Genomic DNA, 15,004 nt, shown 5'->3' on the forward strand with positions numbered 1-15,004 from the left:
TTTGTTGCTGGGAGATGTTGAGTCCTGGCCTGATGGAGCCACCAAAGCAGCAGAAGCCCTCCTCCCCCTCCATCAGAGCCCAGAACTCGACTGATTACGGGGGACAAAGAATTGGTGGGGGCTGGAGTGGCTGTCTGAGCCTCTCTGTTTAACTAATGGAGGTGCAATGCAAGCAGGATCATCAGCTTGCATGTATCTCAAAATCGACCTGAAGTGATGTACCTGTCAAAATGGTGGTAATTGAGTACACTGCTCTGTGACACTCCTCCCCCCCGCAATGCAACACCTTTCACATGTGACTACATAAAAATCCTTTTCCCTTCCCAGTGTCCTCTTGTGCCTTCAGGGCTGCTGGATGTATTTCTGGAATCATCCTCTGATTTGGCCCTTCTCAATATCATACCCACCCACTGTCCCTCTATAGCTACACTGAGGGCCTTTCTCACCAGTATCCCTGTTAACAAATGATATGAGCTTTCCCAGACTGGTGAAGGTTGCTCTGAGCCTGCTGAAGACTTTCTTGGTTCCATAACAGCACTTGTAGTATCAAAATGCAGGGTCTACAGAAGGCGGAGCACTTTATGCCTCCATCCCTGGACCAGCAGGTTAGCATGGGAACCGACAAGCAAATGTCAGAAGCATCTGTGGGATGCGAGTAGAAGGTGATTCTCTATTAGAGTGACAATTTATTTCAAGGAACTATGAGGCAACTATGATCAGGAAAAGGTCAGCTCTGATATTGAGAAGGCACCGCTCCCCAAGGTGCAAAGTCCAGTGTTGCTATCACAGCACACGGTCATTTGTGTGACTGTTGTTTCAAACCATACTTCTTATCTGATCAGCTGGACCTGTTCCAAAGCCCATCTCCATAGCTGGGAGTCCTCCCATGAATATGGAACTGGGGCAAAACCTCTGTATATTTGCTGTAGGCCTAGGAGATGCAGGTTGAAATCCCTGCTCTGCCTCATTCAAGGGAGATGCTTTTGTTAACCACAGATCCCCTCTGAACCAAGCAGAGAAGGGACTTGAACCTGGATCTTTCACCAAGAAGGCCAGTTGACTAACCACCAGGTTACAGAGCTTAAATAAATAAGATGCTCAGTTTCTCATTCTCTTTCTAAATGAATATGTCTCTCTGAAACTTTTTGGCATCAGTGAAATGAAATGTTGCTGAAAATGCCGACAAACTCTATATATGAGTCTCAGCAGACAGCAATTAAGAGATATCTCTTAAAACACAGGGCAGGTGGGTCACCCTGGCACGTATGTGGCTGCAAAGAGTTCCGTAACACTTTGCTTTTGATGTCTCCTTCCAAACCATGGCACTCTGCAAAGCAGAGATTGCGCCTGTGATCCGTCTTGTAACAGGGTTTTATCACAAACCCATTAGCCCTCTTTAATACCATTTCAGGGGTGGACAGGACCGTGGCACCGGTCAGCTCCTGGAGACTAACAAACTGTGGCACTAAAAAGCACTTGCTTTAATATCTTCCCGTTTCATCTGATTAATGTCTGAATAGCAGCAGGCCACTCTGCTTTACGACCTAGCAATGGCTCATTAAAGATACATCGGCCTGATGAGAACTGAGCTGGCATCTTATGCAAAGGCTGCCATTAGAGGTTGAGAGATCCATCCTATACTGACACCATGCGTGGAGGGGGCCTACGTGCTGCCAGTGTTGTGGGAAGCCTGGAGAAATCCCAAAAGAGTCTCATGAGATTTCAGCTGCATGGTGCTCCAAGAGGCACTTACTGAGGTCTGGGCCCTGTTGTGCTAGGTGCTGGACAAACACAGAGTAAGAGACAGTCCCCCAAAGAACTTATACTCTAAATAGACAAGACATACAGGGTAGAAGTGAAGTTGTGGAACAGCCTTCCAGTATGAGTAGTGGGGGCAAAAATCAAACTGGTTTGAAGATGGCACTTGATATATTTATGAATCGGATTATATGACAGGGTTGCTTGTAATATCATGGTCCTGGACTTGATGACTCATGAGGTCCCTTCCAGTCCTGTGTTCATATGCTATTATCCCCATTTTACAGAGGGGTAACTGAGACACAGAGAGATTGAATTGCTTGCCCAAAGGTCACAGAGGAAGGGAGCGGTAGAACGAGGTGTTGAGTCTTAGGGTTTGTCTACACTGGAGCTGGAGGTGCAACTCCCAGCTTGAGCCAACATACCCATGCTAGCTCTGATCAAGCTAGCATGCTAAAAATAGAAGTGTATCCCTGGCAGTATGGGTAGTGGGAGGGGCTAGTCATCTGAGTATGTACCTATGGTCTCAGATAGGATTGTTGAGCTAACCCACCACGGTAGCTACACTTCTATTTATAACATGCGAGCTTGAATGGCGCTAGCATGGGCATATCTGCACCTTCCAGTTCTAGTGTAAGGGCCTCAGCCACAAAGCCAGCCTTCCTCTGAAAATTGGGTTTGGGTTTTGAATATGACCTGAACCTTAAACTTTCCAGATGAGTTTGGACCTCCTTGAGATAACCCAACCCAACCGAGCTGGAACTGGAGGTTCTGGGTTGGCTCCTCTGTGACAATAACGGCTGCCTCTCAAGGGCTGGGTGACGATCATGGGTCCATGTTTGTGCAGTGCTTGGAAAATATTTTGTGCTGCTCATTATTTTACATGATGCTGCAATTTCCCTTTAAGGGCACTGTATCCCATTTGACTCTCGTTGGCTAAAGAGACTGGACCAAGCCACCCGTCCCTTCTTGTTACATCTTTGTGTTTATTTATAGGCACTTCTCATGTTTCCCCTCAGCCAGTTTCTCCTCCAGGCTGTCCCTGTTTGCTTCCCTTAACCTCTCCTTACATGGGTCATAGTCTCCAAAACTTGTGTCATGTGTGGAGCCCTTCTCTGGATTCCTTCCAGCTTCTCAATAGACATTTAAAAATAAAAACTGGCAAATAAGCTGGACTCCTTCAATGTGTATTAAAAAAACATAACAAGCTAGAGGCAGATTATGCCCTTTTTGCATCATTCCATTCACTCCAGGGCATGGACCTCTCTCGGCATCTCATTGAACGCTTTTGGAACACTTGAATATTCAGAGGGATTAAAAAAAAAAAGGTTTCAAGTTAACAGGATTTCCTTTTAAATTACAAACCAATGCACACTCAGGACCATAATTTGTTTCTGTGGTTGCTGGAGGCCAGGAAGTATGTCAAGTGTTATAGCTCAGGTATTCAGGATGCAGATGTCGAGATGAAATGTAGCCTACAAATGATACGCATATTAGAGGGTGTCTTATGGGACAGACCTGTGGTTCATGGTGCATTCACTAGATCTGGCTGTCCGTGAGGCCCTTGCGTTCCTCTCATTCTCCAAATAGCCAGGCTGTCATTGCAAAGAGACTGGGGGTCGGTAAAAGTAACACTAAAGACAACTAAACACACATGCTTTCCTTATATTACTGTCATGTAACCAAGGGCTGTAGTTGCCATGGGTTTGCTTTGTAATTGCCAGGGGACAGGGAGGGGGGGTCTGTGAGATAACAATATTGCCAGCCCCAAGTGCTTAGAAACCATACACAGGCCTCAAAGTCATGAGATTGATTTATATATCATGAGGTAAAAACAATAATCAATTTTGGGCTCCTTTTCTTTTCCTTTTGCTCCCTGAGCCTTTAAGGGTCACTCTAGTCACGTTTTCAAGACTTTCTCGGCAACCAGGAGGGCTAGAAATGGCCTTTTTAAAATGAAAGCTGAGATTCTCACCTAATCACATGCCTCCAGGAGCTGGGCCTTTATGAAACACACTAAATATTGTGAGCCTCATGAAAAAAATCCCAAGAGTTGGCCATACTGTGATTGTGAGTGGAGTGTCAGGAAGATGAGAGTGGATCTCCCATTGCCTAGGACTTTGAGACTCCATTATTTTGAAGATCAAATGCTCACAACATTTTAATGACGTCTTGTAATTTCCTCCAGGACACATGATCTAGATGGGACTAGCCTAACTCTGCCATTGCCTCCTGCCTGCTGCTGCTCAAGATGAGGAGAAGGGGAGTATGTGGTTTAAGTAAAAGACATTGCCCTGTAATTCTGCTGTGAGGGGCCTGATCCAAAGACAACTGAAATCAGTGGGAGTTTTTCCGCTGACTTTAATGGGCTTTGGATCAAGCCCTGAATCTGGAAACTAGCCAAGTTTTATAATCCATGGTGGGTTTTTATTTTCCTTCACTGGCATATGGGTTTCCCCTTCACCTCCTGTCCTAAAATGCTACCAAAATGTAAAACATAGGCTCAGAGCATGTGAGCAAGGCTCTCCTTAGTGGCTGGCCCTGGGCTCTACACTAGACTGCAGCTTATTCACAGCTAAGGTCTTAAGGGCCTGGATCCTGTGTTTGCTCTGTGTTTGTACAGCACCTAGCACAAAAGGGGTCCTGATACATGAATGGGGCTCCTAGGTGCTATAGAAATGCAAATAGCAGGAGTAGTAATAATAATAAAGCAGACGTTCCTTTGACACGAGTCACTGAGGCCTGCGCATTTTGTGCTGAAGAACCTGGGTTCAGTGCCCACTCACAATAGGAGTCTGTGTGTGTCTCTGGTTTGTTACAAAAAAATGTTGCGTGATATTAAACAGCTGCCTTAGAATCATAGAATCATAGACTATCAGGGTTGGAAGGGACCTCAGGAGGTCGTCTAGTCCAACCCCCTGCTCAAAGCAGGACCGATCCCCGACTAAATCATGTCTTGTTCCACCCCAGAAGTGTCTGAGTTTGAGAAACTGGTAAAGAAATTCCCATGTGTACACACAGTCTGTAAATGGCTTTGGGATGAAAGGTGCCAGGTGAAAAGTTATCTACGTTAAGTCGATTAGAATTAACATGTGAAAGTTCTGATTTGTCAGTGTATTTTAGAGAAAATTCCAAGGTGAACGTATGTTTCTAAATCACACTTAGTGTTGATGGGGGGCGGGGGTCTGATTGATGTCCTTGGAGAGCAGAGAAACTGAAAAAGAAGAAGAGCACATGCAACTGCTCCAGGGTTAAGGGGCCCAGGGCTTCCAACCTCCCGGCCACAGAGCTGGGGGCTTTGGGACCCATGGCTTTAACTGGGGCTCGGCTCCCCACTCTGCAGCAGTGAGCCTGGAAGCCCTGAGAACCCTGGCTCAGTCCAGTGATTTGCCCAAAAACATGCAGGAAGCCTGTAGCAGGACTGGGAATTGACATTTCTGGAGTACCGTACCCCACATGACCACCTACTTTCATGGGTATCGTTACAAAGGAAGCCGCTGGCACCCACCACCACGTCCCAAGATCTGCAGAATTTCACTGCTGATTGCCTTGTGGCTGGGAATGCTTGCCCTAGCCTGGGAATATTTTCCTGTTGTTTCACCCTCCCTCCATCTAGACAACACGTCATGTCTCTATGTCCCTGTGTAGAATCTCAGGAAGCAGGCCAGGCTGCAAACTCCTTTCGCTTTCAAGAGCTCTTGGTTACATCTGCAGTTCTGAAAAGAAAGCTCATTTGGCAGGTGTAGCCAAATAGCAAAACAACTGCTGTCCATCTGCTCCTTTGCTCAGGCTTGTATTTTTAATTGTATCTTCAGGACACAGACTCCTCTCCGAGCCTCACTAGAAGTAAATCATTTAAATAAGAAGTTGATTTCTTCACAGCCTCTTTCCCCAGTCCGATGTCGTCCACGGTTCTTGCATTTTTCTACGCATGGGGCCACGATCAAAAAAAGAAAAAGGCCACCAAGCTGTTGAGTTGCGGGCATGGAATACCATTGAAAAGCACAGCTGCTTGGTTTTGCTGCTTCCTGGGGTAGCCAGTTCAAATCCCAGGATTTCTGATTTCACAAAAGGAAAATAAAAGAACAAATGCATATAAATACATGCTGGAGGTTTGGATTTCCTGGTGTTGTCAGGCGGTGGCTACAGATGGAGCTGCTCCTCATGGGGGTTCAGAAGAACCGGAGAAATCTGTCTAATTTATTCCAAGATACAAAGCTGACGAAAAATGTGTGAACAGCGGGGGGTAATTTGTCTAGCACGATCTGTTCTGTTGATCCCATCTGAGTGGTGGATGACGCAGCAGGGGGGTTAACTGCGTTGCTGGTTTTGGAAAGAACATGGTGGTTGGAGCAAGGGAACAGCAGTCAGGGCTCCAGGGTTCACTTTCTGATCCTTGGGCAAATCACTGACCTTCTGTAAAATGGGGATACCCTTTCTGCCATACAGGGGTGTTGTGGGCACTGTTCCCTTTAAGCTGTGCGTGTGTGTGCGCACACACAGATCTTAAACCCTGAGCACATGGCGAAATACTGCGCACGCAAAAAATGAAATACTACATCGGAGCCAGGCCGAAATATCATTTACGGGTGACTTTTGACATTGTTCGCCCGCCATCTATCAACACAGCCAGATTCTACTAGCTGGCAAGGGGGGGGAAGGGATAATGAATAATGTATAAGCATTTTACTTGCTTGGGCGCATTTGCCTCATGGAGCACAAATTTGAACTCTGCTTCAAAAATTTGCACAGAAGAAATTTTTTTGCACACACGGCCTGTCAAAAATTAGAGGGAACGTTGGCTGTGGGTAGGGTTGGCTGGAATACAATAATTCCATTTCAGGAAAAAAACTTCCGGGGTTCAGAATTTGTTTTCATTCCAAAATGGATTGAGACCTTCCCAATTTTTTTGTGAAAGCCAGAGAGACAGCTGCCAGCCCACCAATAGCCTGAGAGGTGAAGCCAGGACCTGAGCCTGGCTCTCCCATAGCACCCCCACTACCGTAACAACCAAGCTGTATAGTCAGTCTAATGGTTGCTGACCCAATGTAAAGGGCACTGGGCTAAGATATGGGTGGTGCAGTTTCAAGTACCTACTCTGCAGCAGTGACTTGATCTGGGTCTCCTATACCCAAACCTGGGACCTCTGGAGCTTAGTGCATGAGCCTCTACAGCATGAACTAAAAGGCAGCTGGTTTTTAGCTAAGGCTGTAGAGCAAACTCATTAATCTCTCTCTCTCTCTCTCTCGTTCGTGTATCTTGGTGCCACTAGATGGGACAGAACACCACACCCGGGAGGTGTGCGGGTTACATAAGCATGGGGCTCATGGGCGATTTCTGAGCACTTTGAGGTTCTTGGATGAGAGGTGCTTCACTTGTTGGTAGATCCAGGCAGCATCCGCCATCCCACTTCTGGTACCATACAATGGTGGTTAGCTCTGAGTACAAGAAGTAGCTGATGTTTATGACAGAAACCCAATGACAAAGGGACAGATTTAGCTCAAGTGCACCAAGCTCCAGGTATGAATACCTGGAGATATCTTCCACCCGTATTCCTGACCCTACAAATAGCCAACATTTAACCCCTTGCCTACAAGCTTCTTCTTGAGTAGCGATCTGTTCACTACACAACGTTCAAGGAGGCATTCACCCTCCTATTCACCCTCCTGTGGGAGCCGTTCCCAGCATGCTGTCCTGGTAGCTAGTCCTTTACATCTGGCAGAGACAAACAACTTCAACCCTAAAGTGGCCATTTCATATCTGACTGCTACAAATTGCATCTCCTTCCTTTCTAGGTGGTGAATGTTTTGAGCTCCTAGGATATTTCCCACTCCTTTTCTAGGAGATATGCCTTACTCAAACACAAGTTATTGGGCTCACTACAGAGGTCACTGGGTGTAATTTAATGACCTGCGTCAGGCAGGAGATCAGATAGGTGATTTAAATAACCCTTCTGGCCTTAAACTCTGTGAATCTATGGTTTTCCCTTCCAGTTATTTGTGAAGAAGGGACACATATTCACAAGGACCGTCATTGCATGAGTCATTACTAATTCCCCCTGACGTGCATCGCAAGTAGCTGTGCCTCTCAGTGTCGGGTCAAGAAGATGCAGTACAACCAGCCCTGCACGGATCTATCCATTACAGAGGGCAACTTTCATCAATGCACACTGGTAGAATGGGGAAGCCATAAGAGCCTGGTGGTTGCAGTAGGAACAGGGCCTCAATTTGTTCCCCCAGCGTCTGTTGCTTTTGTTTGCAGGCCAAATGGATTGCGGTAGTGCCCTTACATGCTTCAATTAACTGTTTTGGGGCAACTCCATATGTTAGTGCATTAGTTACAGGTGTTAACCCGTTTCATTTTGGTTTTTTACTTTGAAATAATTTTTTATTCACTCTCCTGCGATCAAGTCGCAGCTTCGGTCTCCTAATGTGCTCTCTGAGCTGTTCTGTGTTTTCTTTCATTTCATTTACCAATTTCGTGAAAATACTGGTTGCTACTTCTCACTCCTGTGCACTTACTTTTCCCGTTCTGACAGGCACCCGTCCAGGTCTCAGTTTACGTTTAACTGGAACCTGGCTTTTATTGTAAGGTGGGGGTTGCACTGCAGTGGCCCCTGTTTCATTTTTTAATTTTGCTAGGGCCATCTTTTTTTCATCTCTGTCCCCATTCTTCAGGCACAGGGGAGCTACCTGAAGCCTGCTGTTGACCACGAATGTTTATAAGAGGAGACCCCACATGTATTTTTTTGTAGGTTCCTTACAGCTGTTTCCAATGTTTTATTCTGTTCCTCTGCCTGCTGTCTCTGGACGGAGAGCCATCCTGTGAGGGGAGCGGGAGCATTCCAGGGCCCTGTGGCTTCTCCTACTTCTTTTAACTCTTTGTTTCTGTTACTTGCCCCACCAATTTTGTGGTGTATTGTCTTAACCATTTAACAGCCATGATTATAATTTGCAATATTTTACTTTTTAAGGCCACAGTTTCTGCCCTAGCCTTACAGATTCTGTTCCATGTTTCTTCCCCACTATATATTTTTAAATTCATATGGACCTCTTTTGCTAGCCTTATTGTCCATACCTTATTAAACTCTGTGGGGATTCACAGGGAGGGGTTAAGGGAGTTCCCTAACTCATGGCTTTCTGTCATGTTAGATCGCAATTCCCACAGAGGACAGCTCGCTTACTTACCAGATCAGCGGTTGAGGCACCAGTGTGGTTAGATGTTGATAGTACTCTGTAGAGTTGATTGTACTGCAGAAGAGAAGAGTGAGGGTGGATTTGATAGCAGCCTTCAACTACGTGAAGGGGGGTTCCAAAGAGGATGGAGCTGGGCTGTTCTCAGTGGTGGCAGATGACAGAACAAGGAGCAATGGTCTCAAGTTCCAGTGGGAGAGGTCTAGGTTGGATATTAGGAAACACTATTTCACTAGGAGGGTGGTGAAGCACTGGAATGGGTTACCAAGGGATGTAGTGGAATCTCCATCTTAGAGATTTTTAAGGTCAGGCTTGACAAAGCCCTGGCTGGGATGATTTAGTTGGGGTTGGTCCTGCTTTGAGCAGGGGGTTGGACTAGATGACCTCCTGAGGTCTCTTCCAACCCTAATCTTCTATGATTCTATGATACTCTAGTAGATTATAGAGACTGTTTGAAAAAGCTGCCTTCAGAATTTATTTTCCACCAAAATAAAGATCTTCATGAAAATCATTGCGATCGAATTTTTAAATTTTTGATGAAAATTTTCCATTTAATAACCTTGTTCTGTTTCGGTGGGAAAAAACAACTTGTATTAGTTTACTTTTCCCTCCAGTGGGAAAAAATTAAAAATGTGAGAGAAAGTGGTTTTGTTTCAAATTCTTTGGTGAAAAAAAATTTGAACGAATGGGAAAAAAATCATTTCTTTCCAAAGTTTTCACAAAATACCCCTACCTTTATTTTCAGCCCACTCTAGTGGTCTATAGCAGGGCCATTTTGTCTCCTTCCAAACAGGAAAGTTAGCCTTGTACCCTGTTCTCTCTGCCGCTTCCAAAGTGCCTGGTTGTCGAGACGAAGTGGTGTCGCTTGTTGTTTGACTGCTATTGTGCCTCAAGATTTTCAGAAGTGGCTTAACACCCATTGACTTCAGAGGACCAAAGTTAAGCCAGCACTGAGTGGCTTTGAAAATCCTACCCTCAGAGTCTGGAGCTGAGGTGGAAAAATAACAACTGAGTTATATACAAAAATGAACTCAACTTGGTTTAATTGCAACTGCATGAGCACAGCAGAAGAGTTTCTAACTCTGGTTCCACATAAATGCTACAGCCAGTTACAGCATTGGCGGGTCATGCGCACTGGACTAGACACTGTTTTTCAAATGAACCCCTTTAACACATCATACGGCAACCCATGGCTTCCAGGAGAAACATACAGTGAGCTGTGAAAGGAGTTTTTTTGTTTCTTTCTGTACTTCCTTCTCCTGCCTGGATACTGGTAGCCTTGCCCTTTGACTGAGATGGTGTCCAAGGCACAAAGGCCAGATTTAAACTATGCCACGCTCTGGGGATGTTCAGATCCAGTGTTTGAGTTCATAGCCACCTCTGCCTCTCAGGTAGGGAGAAGCAGATGGAGAAAGCATGAGGGTGAGGAGAACTGAAGGGGAAGTGGGTGGATCGAAACAAAAAATTGAGGAAGAAAAATAAGAACGACTCCTGAGGTCAAACACGGCGTTATTCCTGTGACAATGAGGTTCCTGGACTGTGTTTTTACAGCACCTAGAACAATGAGTATCAGTCCTGATGGGGTCCTTTGGACGCAATAACAAATTAAATATTAAATAATAACTAGAGCTGACTGAAATAATTCCTTTGGAAATGTTTTTGAGCAGATTCTTTTTTTACCAAAATGAAAATTCACACAACAGATGTTCATTTTCTTAGAATTTTGTTTTTGTTGAACTATTACAACATGAATATTTCAGTTTATTTTGGGAGTGAGAGAATTTTAAAAAAATGTTTTGGTGGAAGAAAAGTATGAGGAAAGTGGGAACTTTTTATCCTTACCAAAATGAATGATTTGTAAGTTTAAAAAATGAAACGTTTTCACAGAAACTGAAAAATATTAATTTATTTCTATTTTTTTCACAAAATGGACGTATCTTTTTATCAGCTCTAATAATAACCAAGTTTTTGAAAACAATAACAACAAAACCCTTAACAACAATTGTCAAAGAGCTACCCTGTAGTTACAGTCAGAATAAGCTTCTTTTATGTCAATAGAACAAAAACCAAACAACAAACAAAAAAAAACCCAAGAAAGCACAAAAGTAATGTCTCCATGAGAGGCAGCACAGTGTATGTACACCTCTTCTGCATGGAATGCATCATCTCTGAATATGAGCGGCTGCTATCTTTGTTGCACTTGTGGGGTTGGTCACAACTCTCCATTTAAAGTTGCATGTTCATACAGAATTCATCACCATGGATGAAAGCTACATGCACTCTTGAAACCAATTTGAATGAATGAAATTTGCAGCATAGAGCTTTGTAACTGTGAACCAGTCTGCGTTTGTTTGATAATACTCATCTAAGCATCCTGAGCTGAGGTTCTCCTCTATGATCCCTTGATAAGGGATGGGTCTTCCACACTGAAGATGGATCCTTGAGGCAAACCAGCAGCTGGACCCCAAACTCCATTCTGTGCCCATCACTGTTGCATTCTTTAATTAGCGAACAGAGGGATTGAGAGAAATGTCATGTAATGGAGCCTCCTCCTTCCCAGCGTGTGGGGCGTGCCTTTATTCTGACTTCTTCAAATCAGCTGCACAGAAATGTGAAAGGAACCAGAAAATGGACATTTCAGATAAGCCAGGTTCAAAGGAGAAGCATGGAATTTGCCTGAATGTGGCTTCCAGCAGGTCCAGTTCCAGCTCACAATGGAAAATAAATTTAATATAGATTTAATTTAGATTTAAGGAGACATTTTATTTTGTTATAGAAATGCTCATCATTAATTCTTTCACTTTTTGTGTGTATATATAGATACACACAGAGATATGCGTGCGCGCACACACACACACACACACACACAATTATTTTGTTAAAGGCAACCTACTGATGGTGGAAGGTGTTGGATTGACAGCTCTGGAGACTATATCTATATCTATATATGTGTGTGTGGGGGGGTGTATCTGTATATACACAGACCTAGAGACTGAAGTCTTTTTTTTATCACTTGGCAGCACAGGTATTCATAGGGAAAATTTCCCCTCACTATCCCCACCAGTGTTCCTTAGCCGAGATCTGAAAGGGATAATCTCTGTTAAATCTCTGGGGTTCCTGCTGAGAATTCCAATCCTGGTGACATGGTGGTGTCAACTTTCATGATTTTTTTTATTGAAGCCCCAGCTCTTGGAGTCATGTGAGAAGGTGAGAAAAAGAGTAAGCGTCTAGCTGCCATTGTTGTGAAGAAAAGTTTGAGAATCTGACTGAGGTGCACCCTAAAGATCAGAAAACAATCCTCCCCCCAGCACAAATTTATTATTAAAAAAACCTTCACGATTTGTGTGGGCTGACTCTTGATGTGTGGACACTCAGGGTTGGCAATGCTGGTTATATTTTTGATGTGGCAACTTGCCTACTAGGAATAGAGACCAACACATCTCATTTCATGTGTGTGCTCAGCAACCTCTGTGTGAAACCCCTTTATGTAATTTACAGCTGAGTCCTGCCTCTCTGTCTCTTATATGTATAAACACACATATGACTTTGTGCTAGTCACCATGGGGGACACTCTCAAAGACATATGTAGCAGCTGAGTGCCTAACTCTCACTGACTTTCAATGGCAGCTAGGTGCATCATTGCCAGTGGTCCTTTGCAAATGCCACTTTCCCACTTAAAAAAAATCTCTCTGAGCCTCAGTTTCCCAATCTGTAAAATGGGGATAACAATACTTCCTTTCTCCCTTGTCAGATCTTGGGGGAACGGGCTGTCTCTTACTGCTGGTTTGCACAGTGCTGATGGAACTCTGATCTTGGCTGGAGCCTCTCGATGCTACTGTCATACAAATAATAAACGCACTTGGCTCAGGGTGTTGGCAACCAGCCTGAATAGAGATGGAGCGCTCCTTCTGCCCCTAGAACTGTGGCCCCTTCTAAGTTAGGGAACTTTGACAAGACGGTGTTAGGAAATCACCCTTGCTTTCTGCCATGCTCTACTTATCCTGCATGGGCAAAATTTCCCCCTGGGATGCCTGTGCACCAGTTGAGCCCTATTTTGAGGCCTTCAGTGGAATTTATGTGGGATAAGCCCTTGTGCTCCCCCCTCCTTCACCCTGACAGAACAGAGGGCATTATCCTTCTTCATTGTCCTTTTAAAGACGAAGGAAACTGAGCTTTGCTTCTCTCCAATCTAGTCTCCTTAGCCTTAGCCCATGAGGCTGGAAGGATTGCGTGGGATATAAATACATACAAATCTCCTGGGTGCACATCTCCAACAGTTTTAGTGCAGCAAAGCTCCCGAAGTTCAAAGTTTAATGCAAACGTATGAACTGAATACAATTTATTCTAAATTGCTTCATTTGATCCCGTGACCCAGGAGAATTATCGCTTGAGAAGACCCTGGATCGGTAGCTCTGAAAGGCAAACCCGCAAGAGTTAGTGTTGAAAGGAGTAGGCATTGCTTTTGCTTGCAGATCCCTCCTTAGAGGAATTTCACTGGAGCCACACAAGCCCTGCTCCATCTGCTGGCTCACAACGTGTGCGGGTCTCCACTGAGGCATCTGACAAGGCTGTCATAGAGAGACGAGCCACCTTCCTGCCAAAGGTCACCCCTACTTTGCTCATGCAAGGAACTGGTGGCTGGATGTCAAAGCCAATAAGAGGACTGTCCATAATTTTGGTACTTAAAAGAGCCCCAATTGTTGCTGCTGTGGCATGTGATAAGGCTACAGATCCCAAGCTCTCCCAGGGCTGCTACAGGCGAACATGGCCCCAACATAAGTTGGTGGGGCTTGTCTTGGGGGGCGGGGAGGGAGCTAACAGGTGTGCAGCAATCCCAGTGAGCAGCCAGCTTCAAGTCCCCAGGCACAAAGGCCTCTCTAGATCTGCAGCGGGCTCTCCTTGAATCTGGTTCAAATTCCCACTTTATTTGTCAACATCACAGTCTCTTCTTGTCAGCCAACGAGCACCGAAAGGCATGTCTGACTTTGCACTGGATGCTTATCTCCCTGGGGAATGAGTGAACCACGAGCCCTGGCCTCTCCAGGGGAGGCCACTTCACAGTTGAACTCCTATGACATAGGTCTCTACTGCAGGGCACTGGCTTTTTAGAACCAGCTGCATTTTGGCACCAGGGAAGTCTGCAAGTGTCTGACTAATTCACAGCTAGATTCTTGTCCCGAAGGAGACTCTGTGAGTGTTAACTGGAGGGGAAAAAGAGACATAATGTCTAGATAATGGACCAGATGCTCCGCAGATGTAAACTGGCACAAATGTGTTGAGTTGCATGGACCAATGCGGAATCACACCTGCCCGGTATATTTTTTTTAAATAGACTTTAGGAGCAACACTGAATTAATGAAGATTTTCTTCCTCTTGTCTTTTGCTAGCTCAGCTCTAGAGGAAGGCAGGTTGACCTTGGTTATAGCACTGGACTGAGACTCAGGAAATCAGCTTTTCAGTGCTGCTTCTATCATAGATTCCCTGTGTGACATCTGGCCAGTCAATTGCTCTCTGCCTCAGTTCCCATCTGCAAAACAGATACTTAAAGCTCATCTGAACTTTTTAACCATTTTTGGGGTTTCAATAATACTGTTTGAAACCGAAACATTTCCTGCAAACATCTTGATTTTGACAGTCTGAGCTCCGGGGTGAATTTTCCAGTCACTTCCAGAGGGCAAGACCTGAATCCAAATCTGAACTTTTCAAGCTGAAAATGGCCTTTCAGACACAATTCCATTTCGTTCCGAAGGTTTTCTCTTGAGCCCAACGTGGAACAAAAAATTTTGGAGCCTCGATAGTTGCCACAAATTGGCATTGTCATTTTCCAGCTGCTCTAGTGATCATACATCCTTTGTCTGTCATCTCTGGGTAGATTGTAACTTTTGGGGGACAGGGACAATCCCTGACTATGGGCACATAAAGTGCCTGGCAGAATGAGGTCCCAGTCTCAGCTGGGAGCTGTATGTGCTATTCTGTAACTATAAAATTGACCGAGGAGTTACTCCCAATCAGGATTAAGGCCCTGATTCTGCAGACGGACCTGTATGGACTGG

This window comes from Chelonia mydas, chromosome 22 (assembly GCF_015237465.2).
Source record: "Chelonia mydas isolate rCheMyd1 chromosome 22, rCheMyd1.pri.v2, whole genome shotgun sequence".
Taxonomy (NCBI): domain Eukaryota; kingdom Metazoa; phylum Chordata; order Testudines; family Cheloniidae; genus Chelonia; species Chelonia mydas.